This window comes from Lynx rufus, unplaced genomic scaffold (genome assembly GCF_022079265.1).
Source record: "Lynx rufus isolate CCGP_SWC_20201006 ecotype Redwood Valley unplaced genomic scaffold, mLynRuf1.p SCAF_16, whole genome shotgun sequence".
Taxonomy (NCBI): Eukaryota; Metazoa; Chordata; class Mammalia; order Carnivora; family Felidae; genus Lynx; species Lynx rufus.
Window position 1 is genome coordinate 33,596,547 of NW_025814830.1, and position 19,692 is coordinate 33,616,238.

The following is a 19,692-nucleotide window of genomic DNA, read 5'->3' on the forward strand; positions in this document are numbered from 1 at the left end:
AGAAAATAAATACATGTGGCTGAAGATTACATTTTACAAAATGCTACTTACAAGTTTATTGAGGTTTGTTTTTTACTGTTTTATTTTTAGGATGAGGGCAAACCAGTGACAGTGAGGGACAGTGAGGGACCCCCATAAGTCTATTGCTTTTCACCACTGCCTGCATAATCATTCTGTTTTCTTTTAGCAGTTACCATGAGTGTACTGCATACTTTTTAATATTTAAAAAAGTTCAATGGAGTGTTATTTTCCTTAAGTGAATAATGGACCCTGAGGTTAACAGTAACATGTCATGTTTTATTATTTTAACCTGTGAGCAGGATATTGGGGTTTTACCACATGGAAACAGACATGTGGACTGTGGCCATTTTTGAGAAGAAATAAAAGCAAATTTTCACGTTGGATAACAGGGTAATCTTGTTTTTCGTTTCCCTGTGGGAATTTTCCACAATACCTTCAATTATTTGAGATCTTTGGCTATCAAGAAAGTCCAATCATTCATACATACATACATACATACATACATACATACATACATACAAGCTAAGGCATAAAAATTGTTAGAGGGAGACTCTGTGTCATTTCCAGATTCCCCTCTTTAGAGAACACTTGCTTCCATGTCAGAAATGAAAAGACAGAGCTAAGAATCTCACAGAAGCTGCGTAATAATGTAAGTAAATAGGAGCATAAAAGTAATTTACGTCTCTTCCTCTTTTTTTTCCCTTATATTATTTGTGAACTTAATCCATACTTTACCTTTTATTCCCTCCAATGAAATATAGCCTACTTCCAGGGATAACATTTAAAAGAAAGAAATATGTAGCTTAGAAACATTCAAAGAGTAGAAGCAAATACATTTGCTCTGTTCTTTTGTTGGACACCAAGTCAAATATTGTAACTCAGATCTTTTTGGATTTTCTTTCTTTATAGGATAGGATGTCAATATTCCTTTAAACTATAATAGACATTTCCAATATGTGCAGTCTTATTCACCTTAGTGTGTGTGTGTGCGCATGTGTGTGTGCACACGTATATCTTAAAGGATTCTTTTTAATCCATTTCCACAATGCAGTCTTTGTAGATAATAACAGTTCTGATGGCAACACAGTGTCTTTTATCTTCAAGAATTCTCAAATGAAATAAAAATACCCTTATTCATTGGAAAGTGTTTTACACAAGTTTAACTTACTTTTAGATATATTGCACTGCACAAAATATTTTCATCTAAACAGGCACAGAAAAGTGTTTTGAACACACCAGAAGTGAAAATTGAAACTATTATCTACAAAATTAAATAACTTTTAAAAGGGAAAATATAAAATGTTATAGTTCATTATTTGAAACAATTCCATCTAAAATTTTTATGATAATTTTTTTTCACTTTATAACCATTATATAGTAATTGTGGTCATTCTATGGAAACTCAAATACAGAAAATATTATAAAATGAAAAATGAATTTGTATTTAGTATTCCACAAGTAAAATATGTGGATATAACTGAATGGATTCCAATGCATATTTTTCAATGAACTTTTTATTGTTGTGTTAATGTGGTGATTTTTAAAAGTGATTGTAAATAAAGAAACCATAATTTTCTGATAAATGAAAATACAGAGACCGTATGCTATGGTCTGAATGTTTGTCTTCCCCAAACTGGTGTGTTGAAACCCTGATCTACACAATTCATGATATAGATAATTGGGGACTTTGGGAGGTGATTAGGTTATGAGGGTAGAACTGTCATAAATGAAATTGATGCTTTTACAAAAGAAGCTGCACAGAGATCTCTTTCCCCTTTCACTATGAGAGAATACTTCAAGAGGTAGGTAGTCTGCCACGCAAAGAGGGCCCTCAGCCAACCATGATGGTGCCTTGATCTTGGACTTCCCAGACTCCAGAGTTGTGAGAAGTAAGATTCTGTTGTTTTTAAGCTACCCAATCTGTGGTCTTTTATTATAGCTTCCTGAATGGATTAAGATAGTATGTTAATTATTTTTATATCATGCATCTTGAGTTACTCATAAATCTATAATCATTATACACCATTTATTTTTGTACTTTGTAAACTTACATATATTTATGTAGTCTTTACAAGAATATTACCAAGTAAATGCAGAAAAGGGAAAAGAAGAAATATCATTTTATAATCCCCATATATGACCATAGGTATATATTTTTTGTTAGATGCATTGTGTGTTTCTTATTTTGACACATATGGAACCATGCCATGTTTACTATTGAATAGGTGCTGTTTTTTCTTTCAAGGTTAACTAATAGAAATCTTTATGTTATTCACATGGATTATAAATATTCTTATTGATCTTTTTAGTCTATCAAGTAGCATAGCAATATTTCAATTAATGATTCAGCAATTATTAAATATTTATCATATTTCCCATTTGACTGTTATGACAGGACTATGATGATCATCTTTATTCATAAATCATTTTTTATATCTTATAAAATATTATAGAATTCTTGTGTTTCTCACAAGAAGAGAAGCAGAAACAAAATGGATATAGACTGTTTTGATTCTTCATTTTTTTTCAATATATGAAATTTATTGTCAAATTGGTTTCCATACAACACCCTGTGCTCATCCCAAAAGGTGCCCTCCTCAATACCCATCACACACCCTCCCCTCCCTCCCACCCCCCATCAACCCTCAGTTTGTTCTCAGTTTTTAAGAGTCTCTTATGCTTTGGATCTCTTCCACTCTAACCTCTTTTTTTTTTTTTTTTCCTTCCCCTCCCCCATGGGTTTCTGTTAAGTTTCTCAGGATCCACATAAGAGTGAAAACATACGGTATCTGTCTTTCTCTGTATGGCTTATTTCACTTAGCATCACACTCTCCAGTTCCATCCACATTGCTACAAATGGCCATATTTCGTTCTTTCTCATTGCCCTGTAGTACTCCATTGTGTATATAAACCACAATTTCTTTATCCATTCATCAGTTGATGGACATTTAGGCTCTTTCCATAATTTGGCTACTGTTGAGAGTGCTGCTATAAACATTGGGGTACAAGTGCCCCTATGCATCAGTACTCCTGTATCCCTTGGGTAGATTCCTAGCAGTGCTATTGCTGGGTCATAGGGTAGGTCTATTTTTAATTTTCTGAGGAACTTCCACAGTGTTTTCCAGAGTGGCTACACCAATTTGCATTCCCACCAACAGTGCAAAAGGGTTCCCGTTTCTCCACATCCTCTCCAGCATCAGTAGTCCCCTGATTTGTTCATTTTCGCCAGTCTGACTGGCGTGAGGTGATATCTGAGTGTGGTTTTGATTCGTATTCCCCTGATAAGGAGCGACGTTGAGCATCTTTTCATGTGCCTGTTGGCCATCCGGATGTTTTCTTTAGGGAAGTGTCTATTCATGTTTTCTGCCCATTTCTTCACTGGGTTATTTGTTTTTCGGGTGTGGAGTTTGGTGAGCTCTTTATAGATTTTGGATACTAGCCCTTTGTCCGATATGTCGTTTGCAAATATCTTTTCCCATTCCGTTGGTTGCCTTTTAGTTTTGTTGGTTGTTTCCTTTGCTGTGCAGAAGCTTTTTATCTTCATAAGGTCCCAGGGGTTCATTTTTGCTTTTAATTCCCTTGCCTTTGGGGATGTGTCGAGTAAGAGATTGCTACGGCTGAGGTCAGAGAGGTCTTTTCCTGCTTTCTCCTCTAGGGTTTTGATGGTTTCCTGTCTCACATTCAGGTCCTTTATCCATTTTGAGTTTATTTTTGTGAATGGTGTGAGAAAGTGGTCTAGTTTCAACCTTCTGCATGTTGCTGTCCAGTTCTCCCAGCACCATCTGTTAAAGAGACTGTCTTTTTTCCATTGGATGTTCTTTCCTGCTTTGTCAAAGATGAGTTGGCCATACGTTTGTGGGTCTAGTTCTGGGGTTTCTATTCTATTCCATTGGTCTGTGTGTCTGTTTTTGTGCCAATACCATGCTGTCTTGATGATGACAGCTTTGTAGTAGAGGCTAAAGTCTGGGATTGTGATGCCTCCTGCTTTGGTCTTCTTCTTCAAAATTACTTTGGCTATTCGGGGCCTTTTGTGGTTCCATATGAATTTTAGGATGGCTTGTTCTAGTTTCGAGAAGAATGCTGGTGCAATTTTGATTGGGATTGCATTGAATGTGTAGATAGCTTGGGGTAGTATTGACATTTTGACAATATTTATTCTTCCAATCGATGAGCAGGGAATGTCTTTCCATTTCTTTATATCTTCTTCAGTTACCTTCATAAGCTTTCTATAGTTTTCAGCATACAGATCTTTTACATCTTTGTTTAGATTTATTCCTAGGTATTTTATGCTTCTTGGTGCAATTGTGAATGGGGTCAGTTTCTTTATTTGTCTTTCTCTTGCTTCATTGTTAGTGTATAAGAATGCAACTGATTTCTGTACATTGATTTTGTATCCTGCAAACTTTGCTGAATTCATGTATCAGTTCTAACAAACTTTTGGTGGAGTCTGTCGGATTTTCCATGTATAGTATCATGTCATCTCCAAAAAGTGAAAGCTTGACTTCATCTTTGCCAATTTGGATGCCTTTGATTTCCTTTTGTTGTCTGATTGCTGATGCTAGAACTTCCAGCACTATGTGAAACAACAGCGGTGAGAGTGGGCATCCCTGTCGTGTTCCTGATCTCAGGGAAAAAGCTGTCAGTTTTTCCCCATTGAGGATGATGTTAGCTGTGGGCTTTTCATAAATGGCTTTTATGATCTTTAAGTATGTTCCTTCTATCCCGACTTTCTCGAGGGTTTTTATTAAGAAACGGTGCTGAGTTTTGTCAAAGGCCTTTTCTGCATGTATTGACAGGATCATATGGTTCTTATCTTTTCTTTTATTAATGTGATGTATCACGTTAGTTGATTTGTGAATGTTGAACCAGCCCTGCAGCCCAGGAATGAATCCCACTTGATCATTGTGAATAATTCTTTTTATATGCCATTGAATTCGATTTGCTAGTATCTTATTGATAATTTTTGCATCCATATTCATCAGGGATATTGGCCTGTAGTTCTCTTTTGTTACTGGGTCTCTGTCTGGTTTAGGAATCAAAGTAATACTGGCTTCACAGAATGAGTCTGCAAGTTTTCCTTCCCTTTCTATTTCTTGGAATAGCTTGAGAAGGATAGGTATTATTTCTGCTTTAAACGTCTGGTAGAACTTCCCTGGGAAGCCATCTGGTCCTGGACTCTTATTTGTTGGGAGATTTGTGATGACTGATTCAATTTCTTCGCTGGTTATGGGTCTGTTCAAGCTTCCTATTTCCTCCTGATTGAGTTTGGATGTGTGTGGGTGTTTAGGAATTTGTCCATTTTTTCCAGGTTGTCCAATTTGATGGCATATAATTTTTCATAGTATTCCCTGATAATTGTTTGTATCTCTGAGGGATTGGTTGTAATAATTCCATTTTCATTCATGATTTTATCTATTTGGGTCTTCTCTCTTTTCGTTTTGACAAGCCTGACTAGAGGCTTGTCAATTTTGTTTATTTTTTCAAAAAACTAACTCTTGGTTTCGTTGATCTGCTCTACAGTTTTTTTAGATTCTATATTGTTTATTTCTGCTCTGATCTTTATTATTTCTCTTCTTCTGCTGGGTTTAGACTGCCTTTGCTGTTCTGCTTCTATTTCCTTTAGGTGTGCTGTTAGATTTTGTATTTGGGATTTTTCTTGTTTCTTGAGATAGGCCTGGATTGCAATGTATTTTCCTCTCAGGACTGCCTTCACTGCATCCCAAAGTGTTTGGATTGTTTTATTTTCATTTTTGTTTGTTTCCATATATTTTTTGATTTCTTCTCTAATTGCCTGGTTGACCCATTCATTCTTTAGTAGGGTGTTCTTTAACCTCCATGCTTTTGGAGGTTTTCCAGACTTTTTCCTGTGGTTGATTTCAAGCTTCATAGCATTGTGGTCTGAAAGGATGCATGGTATGATTTCAATTCTTGTATACTTATGAAGGGCTGTTTTGTGACCCAGTATGTGATCTATCTTGGAGAATGTTCCATGTGCACTCGAGAACAAAGTATATTCTGTTGCTTTGGGATGCAGAGTTCTACATATATCTGTCAAGTCCATCTGATCCAATGTCTCATTCAGGGCCCTTGTTTCTTTATTGACCGTGTGTCTAGATGATCTATCCATTTCTGTAAGTGGAGTGTTAAAGTCCCCTGCAATGACCACATTCTTATCAATAAGGTTGCTTATGTTTATGAGTAATTGTTTTATATATTTGGGGGCTCCCGTATTCGGTGCATAGACATTTATAATTGTTAGCTCTTCCTGATGGATAGACCCTGTAATTATTATATAATGTCCTTCTTCATCTCTTGTTACAGCCTTTAATTTAAAGTCTAGTTTGTCTGATATGAATATGGCGACTCCAGCTTTCTTTTGGCTTCCAATAGCATGATAAATAGTTCTCAATCCCCTCATTCTCAATCTAAAGGTGTCCTCAGGTCTAAAATGAGTCTCTTGTAGATAGCAAATACATAGGTCTTGTGTTTTTTAATCCAATCTGATACCCTATGTCTTTTGGTTGGTGCATTTAGTCCATTTACATTCAGTGTTATTATAGAAAGATACGGGTTAGAGTCATTGTGATGTCTGTATGTTTTATGCTTGTAGTGATGTCTCTGGTACTTTGTCTCACAGGGTCCCCCTTAGGATCTCTTGTAGGGCTGGTTTAGTGGTGACAAATTCCTTCAGTTTTTGTTTGTTTGGGAAGACCTTTATCTCTCCTTCTATTCTAAATGACAGACTTGCTGGATAAAGGATTCTCGGCTGCATATTTTTTCTGTCTAGCACCCTGAAAATCTCGTGCCAATTCTTTCTGGCCTGCCAAGTTTCAAAAGAGAGATCAGTCATGAGTCTTATAGGTCTCCGTTTATTTGTTAGGGCATGTTTACCCCTTGCTGCTTTCAGAATTTCTCTTTATCCTTGTGTTTTGCCAGTTTCACTATGATATGTCGTGCAGAAGATCGATTCAAGTTACGTCTGAAGGGAGTTCTCTGTGCCTCTTGGATTTCAATGCTTTTTTCCTTCCCCAAATCCGGGAAGTTCTCAGCTATTATTTCTTCAAGTACCCCTTCAGCACCTTTCCCTCTCTCTTCCTCCTCTGGGATACCAATTATGCGTATATTATTTCTTTTTAGTGTATCACTTAGTTCTCTAATTTTCCCCTCATACTCCTGGATTTTTTTTATCTCTCTTTTTCTCAGCTTCCTCTTTTTCCATAATTTTATCTTCTAGTTCACCTATTCTCTCCTCTGCCTCTTCAGTCTGAGCCGTGGTGGTTTGCATTTTATTTTGCATGTCGTTTAAAGAGTTTTTCAGCTCCTCCTGACTGTTCCTTAGTCCCTTGATCTCTGTAGCAAGAGATTCTCTGCTGTCCTCTATACTGTTTTCAAGCCCAGTGATTAATTTTATGACTATTATTCTAAATTCACTTTCTGTTATATTATTTAAATCTTTTTGATCAGTTCATTAGCTGTTGTTATTTCCTGGAGATTCTTCTGAGGGGAATTATTCCATTTGGTCATTTTGGATAGTCCCTGGAGTGGTGAGGACCTGCAGGGCACTTCCCCTGTGCTGTGGTGTATAACTGGAGTTGGGGGGTGGGGCGCAGTCAGACCTGATGTCTTCCCCCAGCCCACCGCTGGGGCCACAGTCATACTGGTGTGTGCCTTCTCTTCCCCTCTCCTAGGGGCGGGATTCACTGTGGGGTGGTGTGGCCTGTCTGGGCTACTTGCACACTGCCGGGCTTGTGGTGCTGGGGATCTGGCATATTAGCTGGGGTGGGTAGGCAAGGTGCATGGGGGCAGGAGGGGCAGGCTTAGCTCGCTTCTCCTTAGGTGATCCACTTCAGGAGGGGCCCTGTGGCAGCAGGAGGGAGTCAGACCCGCTGCCGGAGGTTTGGCTCCGCAGAAGCACAGCTTTGGGTGTTTGCTGGGAGCAAGCAAGTTCCCTGGCAGGAACTGGTTCCCTTTGGGATTTTGGCTGGGGGAGGGGTGAGGGAGATGGCGCTGGGAGCATCTTTGTTCCCCGCCAAACTGAGCTCTGTCATCAGGGGGCTCAGCAACTCTCCCTCCCTTTGTCCTCCAGCCTTCCTGCTTTCCCAGCAGAGCTGTTAACTTATGACCTCCCAGAGGCTAAGTCGCTATTGCTGTAGGAACACACTCCGTCCGTCCGGCCCCTCCACTTTTGCAAGCCAGACTCGGGGCTCTGCTTGGCCGGGGAGCCGCCCCTCCGCCCCGGCTCCCTCCCGCCAGTCCGTGGAGCGAGCACCACCTCTCCGCCCTTCCTACCCTCTTCCGTGGGCCTCTCGTCTGCACTTGGCTCCGGAGACTCCTTTCTGCTAATCCTCTGGCAGTTTTCTGGATTATTTAGCCAGGTGTAGGTGGATCTAAGTGATCAGCAGGACTTGCGGTGAGCCCAGCGTCCTCCTATGCCACCATCTTCCCTGATTGTCTTTAATTCTGTTTTGATTCTTCATAAATTTTGCAGTTGTTACCAAATATTTTTACTGCCCAAAGTGATAATTAATAGGATCATTTTTACTGTAACCTTGTCAGTATTTGTCATTCTCTATGATGTAGTTCAAGGTTTTATCTTATAGGTATACTATTTCTCCGTTATCTGTGTTTTAATATTTACACTGGTCTTTAACCCTGAACCACATTCATCAAACTGCCAAATATATCTATACCACATGAAAAGCATTTCTCTGTTGTCTTTGTTTTAATGTTTACACTGATCGTGAGCCCTGAACCACATTCATCAAACTGCCAAATATATCCCCACCATACAAAAAGTATAATGCATTTCTCATTAATAAGGGATTGATAATACTGCATTTTGATATTCTAAGTCAATCACTTCTTGTTTTCCCATTTACTCTCCTCGTAGCTGAGTAGAAAGTTGAAAAGAATAGTTATTTATTATATGTATGCATATATACACTAAGGTGCAAGTAAGAATATAGTTATCAGAAGAACTAATGAAAGTATCTGAAAGTGAGAGGCAAGAGATAGAGAAAAGAAAGAGATGATGACTGCTTCATACTTGGGCCTTGGGAAAAGCTTGAGAACTGGTTCTGGAATCTCTAATTCCAATCTATCCACAACCTGTCTGTCCTCCGTCTCACTCCACACCATTACCAGCTTATTTTGTAGCCCCTCATAAGCCGCTGAACACTTGAAACAACTTGCAAAGATGAGCGCAGTTGTTATTTAAGGAGATTAGAGTCTTAACTACTGATACCTAGTGCCTTCCATCCTTTGGTGATGCTCACATAGATTTTTATTCTTATATCTATTTCCTCTACTAACTGCATCCTGTACAAATAGACTCATGGCTTTTTCTAGCCATTCATTTCTCTTTGCCATGTGTATGTCTTGTTCAGGCCTTTTTAAATCCTTTGCCTTCCATTGTGTTCTCTTTCCACGTTCATGACCATACCATACCACCATATCTGCTTTTAAAGGTCCAGCATGAATGTCTTTATTTAATGCATTCTTCCCTTTCCTTATTTATTTATTTATTTATTTATTTATTTATTTATTTATTTATTTTTAAAGAGAGAGAGAGAGAATGTGTGTGAGCAGGAGGAGAAAAAGAGAGAGAAAGAGAATCTTAAGCAGGTTTCATGCTCAGCACGGAGCCCAATATGGAGCTCCATCCCACAACACTGGGATCATGACCTGAGCCGAAACCAAGAGTCGGTTGTCCAATTGACTGAGACACCCAGACACCCCTCCTTATGGTTTAACATCACTTCATATATATTCAAGCCGATTTGTGAAACAAGAAATAAGTAATAAACTTCTCAGATTATCAGTTCTTGCAGTATCTTAGGCCTCTTGAGCATATCACCATAACAGACCTCATTGTCTGTAGAGAGTATCCTGGTGGTCCCATATATTATAAAATTCTTTATAAATGAAACAGGGAGGCAAGGGATTCAAAATCAAATAAGGAAATATAACCACAGAAGTAAAGGCCAGAATGATTCTTTTACCGATTTTGAAGATGGATGGAGGCCTTGAGCCAAGTAATATAGTTAGCCTCCAGAAGCTGAGAAAGGCAACAAAATGGCTTTTCTCCTAGAGGCTCCCGAAGGGAATGCACCTTAGCTAACACCTTGGTTTTAGTTCCATTAGACCCATTTTGGACGCTTGAATTCTAAGATAATACTTTCGTGTCATTTGAATTCTCTAAATTTTTGGTAATTTGGTTACTATAGCAATAGGCGACTAATATACTCCTCAATCCCAAATTGTCACCTGCAGGAGCTCTTTCTTCTATCATTCCTAATCTCTACTCATTATTCTTCCTTTGGATTCCCCTTTGTTCAGTTTAAATCAATCCTGTTCAGGGGCGCCTGGGTGGCTCAGTCAGTTAAGCATCTGACTTTGGCTCAGGTCATTAACTTGCGGTTTGTGAGTTCGAGCCCCATGTTGGGCTCTGTGCTGACAGCTTGGAGCCTACTTCTGATTCTGTGTCTCCCTCTCTCTCTGCCCCTCCCCTGCTCATGCTCTGTCTCTCTCTGTCTCTCAAAAATAAATAAAAGTTAAAATAAATAAATAAATCCTGTTCATTCATTTCAGCGGGACATCCTACTTCATCCATGGGCCTTGGGGAAATGGCAGGTGAAGAGAAGATAAGTAATTTGGGGCAGGTGTGTCAAAATCCACACTGTTCATGGAGGTATCTCACATGTGTGAGCTTCATCATGTATATTGTGGGGAAAATAAGTTAATGGAAGTGTTAAAGTATTTGTTCTAGATAAATTTATTATGTCTATACTATATGTCAGGTCCCTATGCAGGCACTAAAGATCCAACATGAGGCCAAAATAAGACACAGGTATGGCCTGAGTATTAGGGGAAAAAGCAAGAGTCTTTCAAATACATGTTACATTACAAGAGTAATAAATATTTCAGGTAGAAGCAGATTATGCTCTCAAAATGAATAAAAGGCAATTTGTCACAAAAGTGGGACATTTTAGAAGAAGTGAGAACCAAATGGAGATCTGAAGGGAAATGAGTTAAATAGACCATGAGGAAATAAAAAAAAAAAAACTTTCCAGAGACAGGGCATGTTAAGGAATCTGACCTCTATTCTAATCCTGCTGGAGGAATATGGATGTCTTGTAAATAGGGGAGGGGGCATGATTAAACATACATTTTGAGAAGTTCATTCTGGTTTAGCTGGAGGGGTCAGAACAGTAAGAGAGACTAATTAGGAAAAAACTTTCAAATAAAATATACATTATTGTTGTCCCAGGGTGGTGGTGGTACAACAGATTAAATACATATATTTATGGGATTTAGTAGCAGAGTAACCACCACTCTGATTACTCAGTTTGGTCCTTTAAATTTACTTCCCTTTCTTCTTCACCCTCTTATCCATGAGAGACTGACCTGTATAGAACACATCAATGGTTCCTTAGTCCTTGGTTTCTGTTGGCTCCAGCTGATAGTGGGCATCAAGAGGAAAACGGGATGTGGCAGCTGATCTACAGAACTCTTTCCTTCTGGATTCCAGTGGTTCTTTTAGGGCAGAGGAGGTAAAGAGCCCCAGAATACTATACTGTTTCTTATGGTAGCCCTAAATGCTATCCACCTTTCATAAACACTCCTATAATTAAAATATTTCAGAATTACTCTAAGGAGTGTTCCATTTCTTTCCTGCTGCTATCCTAAGTGATAGCCTGGGTGAAGGAGACTAAATATCAAGAATGACTCTATAGGGTTCTGGCTACTTAAGAGGATTGATCATGGTGCCATTCAATGAAATTAGAATTCCAAGAAGAGGACTAGTGTTGCAGAGAAAAACCATGATCACATGTATAAATTTGGAGCATATTGAGTTGTGGCTTCCGTTTACACATCTAAATGGATATGTTAAATACATCACTGGCTATATAAGACCAAAGCTAGGCAAGGAAGGATTGTAGACCTTCCTTTTAACCATCTATCACACGGGAAGACATGAAGAGGCACTGGTAGAGGGACCCGGGGACACAGAGCCCAAGTAGACAATGTCTGTCTTTGGGGAAGTGGTTGTTCCCTCTGCCCAAATAAAGTTTAAGCTTCTTGTGGGACAGAAATATGTCCATTTCAGCTTTATGCTTCTCTTTCAACAGTGTACGTTTGCTTTATTTATATTACTTATGGCAGAGAAGCAATCCCCTAACACCGTCTAACATAAACTAGTTGCTGTGTAAGTGTCGTCTGAGTAAATGAATTTTGTATTATATGTGGATTTTAATTATCCACAATACAACTGAACATGGAAAACACAGAGAAAGCATTCCAAATAACACCCAACAGACTTAGCAACAACTTTAAAAGTGCCTTTAGTGTTCTGTTGGAGAACATTAGCTCGCTTTTCTGCCTACACTGCCATTCCAGTTGGAACAATCTCATAAAGTCACAGAGTCCTAGTCCAAGTTTTCAGTCCTCAGCTGAAAGTTGTAAGTCTTTAAAGTTTAAACTACCTAATTTCACATTAGGAAATTAAATAGCAAAGCTTTGAAGTGACTTGTCCACAGAAATACCAGTTACCAGAATAGGCACTGTTATGAATGTGAATCTCTAGACACCCTATCTAGGGCATTTTTTTTTTCACTTAGATTTCTTCCTATCCCCCCCAACTTTTTTCATATTCTTTTTTAGTTATATAATCAAATAATTGTGTATTCTTTTCAGAAAATGAAGAGGCAGACAAACATATGTGGAAAAAAAAATTCAGATCACCATTAAGCATACTAACACATTTAACAAACTGTGGGAGACAGAATGATGGCTCCCCAAAGATTTCCATGTCCTAATTCTAGGAATCTTTGCTTGTGTTACCTTACATGGGAAATGAGACTGCAGATAAGGACCTTGAGATGGAGAGATTGTCTTGAACTTTTAGGGTGGGCTCAATATTATTAGGAGAGTCCTTTAAAATGGAAAAAGGATGCAGAAGAGAAAGTCAAAGGCAGATAGAGATTTGAAGATAATAGGTTTCTGGTTTTGAAGATTTCTTCCAATTTCCATTGACCAAAAAATGTAGATGGCCTTTAGAGGCCGAGAAAGGAAAGGAATCAGATTCTCCTCAAGAGACTTTAGAAGGAAGACAGTCTTGCTATAACCTTGATTTTAGTCCATTTCAGACTTCTGTCTCCAGAACTGTTTAATGAATCTGTGTTGTGTTAAGGCACTAAATTTGTGTTTATTTATTATGGCAGCAATGGAAAATCCATATAGTTGTCCCACATTTTAATCTAATTACAAAGGTCCTTAAAAGTGAAGAACATTTCCTGGCTGCAGAGAAATAGAAAACTGTTTTGGGAAGGACAAAAATAGCTGCCATTTAATACCTTATTGTGTATACTGCTTTAATTTTTTTAAGTACAAAGACATTTTCAGAATTAGATGCATGTGATATATTTAACATTTGTTAATTATTCTTTAATGAAAATTATATATGTCATATATTTAACTATTTTCCTAATTTATCATTTAAGTTGAATTTTAGTCTGTTTCTAGATATATACATACTTTAATTCCTTATACAGACAAATAAGTATCATTAAAATAATTTCTTGGTTTTACAGAAAGGTTATAATCAACCTGAAGATTACTGTATTTATAGTGAGAATATTTATTTGTCCATTTGTTTATACTTTTATCTTTTTTTCACTTAATCCTTAAAACCACCTGGAATGAATTATGATAGGTAGTGTTATCAACAGACCAGTTTGTATTTCCAAATTTGCTAAAACTTTTCTAACTTATTAAATAACCCATCCTGTCTTCACTGATTCACAGTGTACCTTTACTATATGTCCGGATATACCTGGATATATTTTTAACTTATATTCTATTGCATTAATTTATTTTTTCATACTTTAGACAGTATTATTATTTATAATTATTTGTCATATATTTTGTTATCTGACAGTGTAACAGCGTTTCTATTTTTTTATTCAGATTTGTTCTATCCTTACATCTTTATACATTCATACACACACACAAATTTACAATAGCAATAAAATACCCAAAGGATTTTTTAAGGATTAAAAATATAACTTAATTTACAGAATTGTCATTTTAACACCATGGCATTTTCTTTTTTTAAATTTTTTTTTTCAACGTTTATTTATTTTTGGGACAGAGACAGAGCATGAACAGGGGAGGGGCAGAGAGAGAGGGAGACACAGAATCGGAAACAGGCTCCAGGCTCTGAGCCATCAGCCCAGAGCCGGACGCGGGGCTCGAACTCACAGACCGCGAGATCGTGAGATCGTGACCTGGCTGAAGTCGGACGCTTAACCGACTGCGCCACCCAGGCGCCCCGAGCATGGCATTTTCTTAATCAACTAGGAATTTTTCTCTATTTGTCTTCTTTTATACCTCAGTGATTAATGATTTGTAATTTTTTAAGAAAGGATTTTCACATTCCTTATTTATCCAGGATATATTTATTTTTAGATATATTATGAATGGTAAATTTTATCCTCTGGGAATAGAGGAAGTGTAATGACTGTTAGCAACTCCCATCCTGAACTCTTTTTATTACTTCTAAAATATTACTTCTAAAAGTATTCAGTTGAGCCTTGTGTTTTAATCATTATTCCAAACCTTTATGCAAATATATTCGTGTACTTTGGTTAGGTACAGGCAATTAAATATTCCCCAAATTGTTCTTTTAGTGGCAATAAAACCAAAAGTTATCCCCGCCTTAATGATAGTTGTCAGATAGCCACTGTGTGTATGTAACATAATCATAGTTAATGTACAGTAAATGTTTGGAAGTATGATGGAATGTTTTCCTGAGTAATTTCCAAGGTTACTTTGTGGGTTTTTTTGTATATTTAATTTAAAAAAATAATTCTAAATTAAAGCAAGAATTCTTTTTGAATGCTAGACTAAAGATGATTGTGGTCTTATATACAGTAATTTTTATTCACATCAACATTTTTTGTCTGTTGATTCGTCAGTATTATAATAGGTTCAATCAAACCTAATGCTTCTAGAAGTCATAGAAACTAAAGTTAAGCAAAAATCTTGTATCTAAATCTGAAAAATCATAAATAGCACTGAATCGATTACCACACCAGTAATGCTAGTATTTTTTATTAAAAATGATAGCAGTCTCCTCTAGCCGACTTGTATAATAGAGTTATGGGAATAACAGAATTTTTATGAAATTTTTTTATAAGCAGAGAGATCTTATGATGTGTTACTAATCTAATTGCTAGCTTTACTTATTACAACAAAGTCTTAAGTGGAAATTAAATAATAATTGATACCTACCTATGTGTATTTGTATTATTTCATCTATTAAAAGATTTCACAGTTGAACATATATGAGTTACATATATAATTCCAGCTTCTCTCACTATTTTATGAAGCTCAGGTTTTGAATACTATTGTATATGACAGGAATATATTCACCAAAATATGCCACTTATCTACCAACTGTGATACTCTATTTATTTACTCAGACACGTTATAATTAACCAATTCTGAGTTTGAGAATAACATGAGAAGCCAAAGAAGATGCTTCTCTTTCCTCATGGTGTTGATAACCAAGCTCCTTAACATAAAATTGTATGTAAGTGGGCACTATTAGTAAAGACAGAAAGAAAAACATACATTTTGGACTTTGGGGGATCCTTTACATTTCAAATATAGATAACTTGCCTTTGTATTTACATCATATTATTTAATAGAAAAATATATCTATATGAATAAAAATATAGACTAAATACAGTTTCACTTTTATAGCTCTGTAGGACTTTGTTATGGATTTTAACAGATTAGGGAAAAATATTTTGTTTAGCTCTAAATGTAACATGTAGGTATTGGGATTACGATGATAAGCAAAATTGAACAATGCACATTAGATAATCACATTGACATATTTCCATCGTTCAATGACTCTAAGAATAAACTCTTATCATGTGCTGACAGCTCCTTCCTGTACCTCCTAAACTGGTGGCATCACCCTATTCGTGGCCTTAAGGAAAAGATAAAGGGATTTGTTTATAGCAGTACAGCATTTGGTCATGGTTGTTACTATCCCAATTCAATTTCAAATTATGAACTCTGCTGCCATTGGTTTCTTTTAATAGATCCAGAACTGGATCAAAACAAAAATAAAAACAAACAAAAAACCAAACCAAAAACATTCCTTTGGAATCACAGAAGTTCTCAAACATATATTCTTTGATTTAAATATTCATTCATATCCCAATTCATTCTTATTTTTACTCAGTCTTCTGACTCTACCATGGTTTCCAACCAGAAATCATTTTATCAGGCTGTGTTGCCCTCCTGGTTGGTCCCACAGTGCTGCCTATACCCATGCCAAATTTAAGCTGGTATGTCCATCACCTCATGAAACCATAGTGAAACCATATAAACCATGAAACCATATAACATACTTAGTGTTTTGGGAACACCTGGGTGGCTCAATTAATTAAGTACCTGACCCTTGATTTCAGCTCAGGTCATGATCTCACGGTTAGTGGGATTGAACCCCACATCTGTCACCGTGCCGACAGCACTGAGCCTGCTTGGGATTCTCTCTCTCGCTTCTCTCTCACTTCTTTCCCTGCGCACACACTCTCTCTAAAAATAAATAAACATCTAAAAAATACATATATAGAGAGTGTTTTGCTCTCCTGGAGTATTAGATTCCTAAAAAAAAATGTTTTCCTTCGTGATAGTTTGAATACAAGTTGGTTATCTTTTAAATGTGTGCAAACTGTATTACACTTCTCTGAACAACGTTTTGCTACACGCTAGATATTTACTGTGTGTTAGGGTTTATGGACGCAGGTTGGTATTGAAATAACCAGTTTGCTTATTTTTTTCCTTCTTTCTCCTTTTAATTCTGTTTGTTGTATGAGTCTGTGGACTAGTGTGTGACAGGCTCCTTTTATTCAGTTGTGTTTATTTAAAAGTAGGGTCAATGATACTTCTAAAATATGGGGAAAGCTAGGGCTCTCTTTCCACAATTCTCATCCATTATCCACTTCTTTTATTGTTGCACACGTATGTTAAATATAAAGAAGAATCAAGAGAGAATCCATTTTGACAGGTGTATTAGACACATATCCTGAGCATCATTTCAGATTTCCTCATCTATCTCCTCTTTGTCTTCTCCCTCCCTCCCTCCTTCCATCTCTCTCACTCTCACTCTCACTCTCACTCTGTCTCACCTGTCTGCACTCAAGCAGCACTTATGACCACTGGAAAATCTCAGTGCATGAGATTTGGTCTGCTGAGAAGCCGCTGAGTGGTTAGAACCCATATACTAGAGGACTACCAATTTTAGCATCCTATGGCATGGAACATTAAGTGGTAAGAAATAGGAGATAGGAGGGAGCTTATAAGATCAATTCACATTTTTTTCTGTCATATTTGGACCACACTAATATGTTTTTCCATCCAGCCCTTCCAGAGGACTTGCTATCTGCTGAGCAAACATGTCTGCTAAGTGATCTGTTTCCTGTGCTGCCCACTGTGATAATGCACGCCATTACATTGTTTGCGTTCTGACTTGCTTTGCTCTATTGTTTCAAATACATCCTTACTATCCTGAAATTCCACCTGTGAAACACAGTGTTAGTATTTGAATCTTTTCCAGTGTCCTTTTCTTAAAAGTTGAATCTGATAAATGAAATAGAAAAATATGGGGTAGAGACCACAATATTTTCAGAAAAAGATATCGAGGAGTGGTAATGATGGTGGGGTAGAGGGGAACAAGAATATATAAAGCATCACTGTCTGGGGTATGAAGCCTGGACATAAATAAACAATATACTGAGAAACAAAGGGACAGTCATCAGGCCATCTAACCTGAAGAGCAGAGAAAGGTCTGGCACGGGGGTTTAAGGGGAAAATTGAAAGAGCTTTCATCATATCACATGAGGTTTTGGAGCTTGGAAAGAGATGAAAATATGATAGAAAGCAGATGGAAGCTAAGCCATTATGATCAGTAAATCAGAGTAGGGGACAGTAAAAAAAAAAAGAGAAAAAAAAAGAAAAGGAAAAAAAATGTTGAGAATAGAGAAAGCAGAATTGGTGGGAAGAAAATATGAATGTCTGAGGATATGGTTTACATGTTCCCAGGAGGAGATACTGAGAAATGGCTATATGGGAGCAAGAGCAGGAAAAATAGTGTACATAAGAGAAGTTAGTGTTTTTAAGAATAACAGTGAGGAGAAGAAGAGGACAAGAGAGAACAAGTAGGAGAATAAAAAGGAGAAATAGTTTAGGATGGTATACTATATTATAGAGACAAAGCAAAGGAAAATCTTTTTTATTCTTTTAAAGTTTATTTATTTATTTTGAGAGGGGGTGGGGAAGAGTCAGAGAGAGAATCGCAAGCAGTCTCTATGTCCAGTGCAGAGCCTGACGCCAGGACGTGGGGCTCGACCTCATGACCCAACCGTGAGATCACAACCTGAGCCATTATCAGGAGTTGGACTTTTAACCAACAGAACCACCCAGGTTACCAAGGAAAACCTTTAGAGTAGAAGAATTAAATAGTGATATTCCAGGGACCACCAATGTCTTCCCTTTAGATCTTAAGGTTATCATTAATTTTTGCCAATCTCTCAAGATTGCAATGTTATTGACAATTTTCTGTCTGGCCCTGGAGTTGAGAGGCTTCTACTTTTTTTTCTTCTGTATAATAGCTCTTGTTACTGTGTCACTTACCAACTATGTCTCTCCTAGTTATTAAATTTGTAAGTAGAGCTCTGATCACTGTGTGGTTCCCTGAAAACAGCATATCAGCTGTGAATCAGAACTAGATGTCTTAGTCAGTTTGGGCTGCTGTAACAGAATACCATAGACTTGGTGGATTATAAATAACAGAAATTTATTTCTTACATTTTGCAGACTGTACATCCAAGATAACGGTGACAGAATGGTTGGATTCTGATGAGAACCCTCTTTGAGATTTCAAATTGTGATTTTTCTTATTGTGCCTCACATACCATAAAAAGGTTAAGGGAGTTCTCAGGGGTCCATTTTATAAAGGAACAAATACCATTTGTGAGAGCTCCACCCTCATGACCTAATTACCTCATGGAGGCCCATCTTCAAATACTATCACACTAGGGATTAGAATTTCAGCTTAAATTTTCAGTCCATTGCACTAAGCTAAGATTCCATGTATTACTTGACCCCCGTAATTCCACTGTGGCAACAGAATATGATGATGCTTTGGACCCTCAAAAAGTTTGATGACCTCCCTTTCCCCAAGGTATGATTTTCCTAGGAAATGAACATACAGCTCTTGGGTAGGACTGGGGGAACTGTTATTTATGCTTGTTATAGTGTTGTAGGCTTCTTCCTTCTGGAAGTGTGCCATCTCCTTTGGAAACTAATAAAGGGATCATGAATTATTATGGGGGGGGTGGTTATAGTCCTCAGCTTCCTTATTATCCAAACTTGATTTCTTTTGATTGCATAGGTTAAGCAGTGCCCTTTTTTATGTGTCTATCTCTTTTGCCCTTATAACTGTAGTGTTCAATTAAACATTTTCCTAACACTGTGGATCTGGTCCTTCTGGCTGCCATTTGGTCCTTCTGCACATTATGATGATTTTGCAACGTGGCTACTGACAATTGGCTGAGAGAAGATAGCTGGCCTCTGTTTTTTTTAGGACTCTGT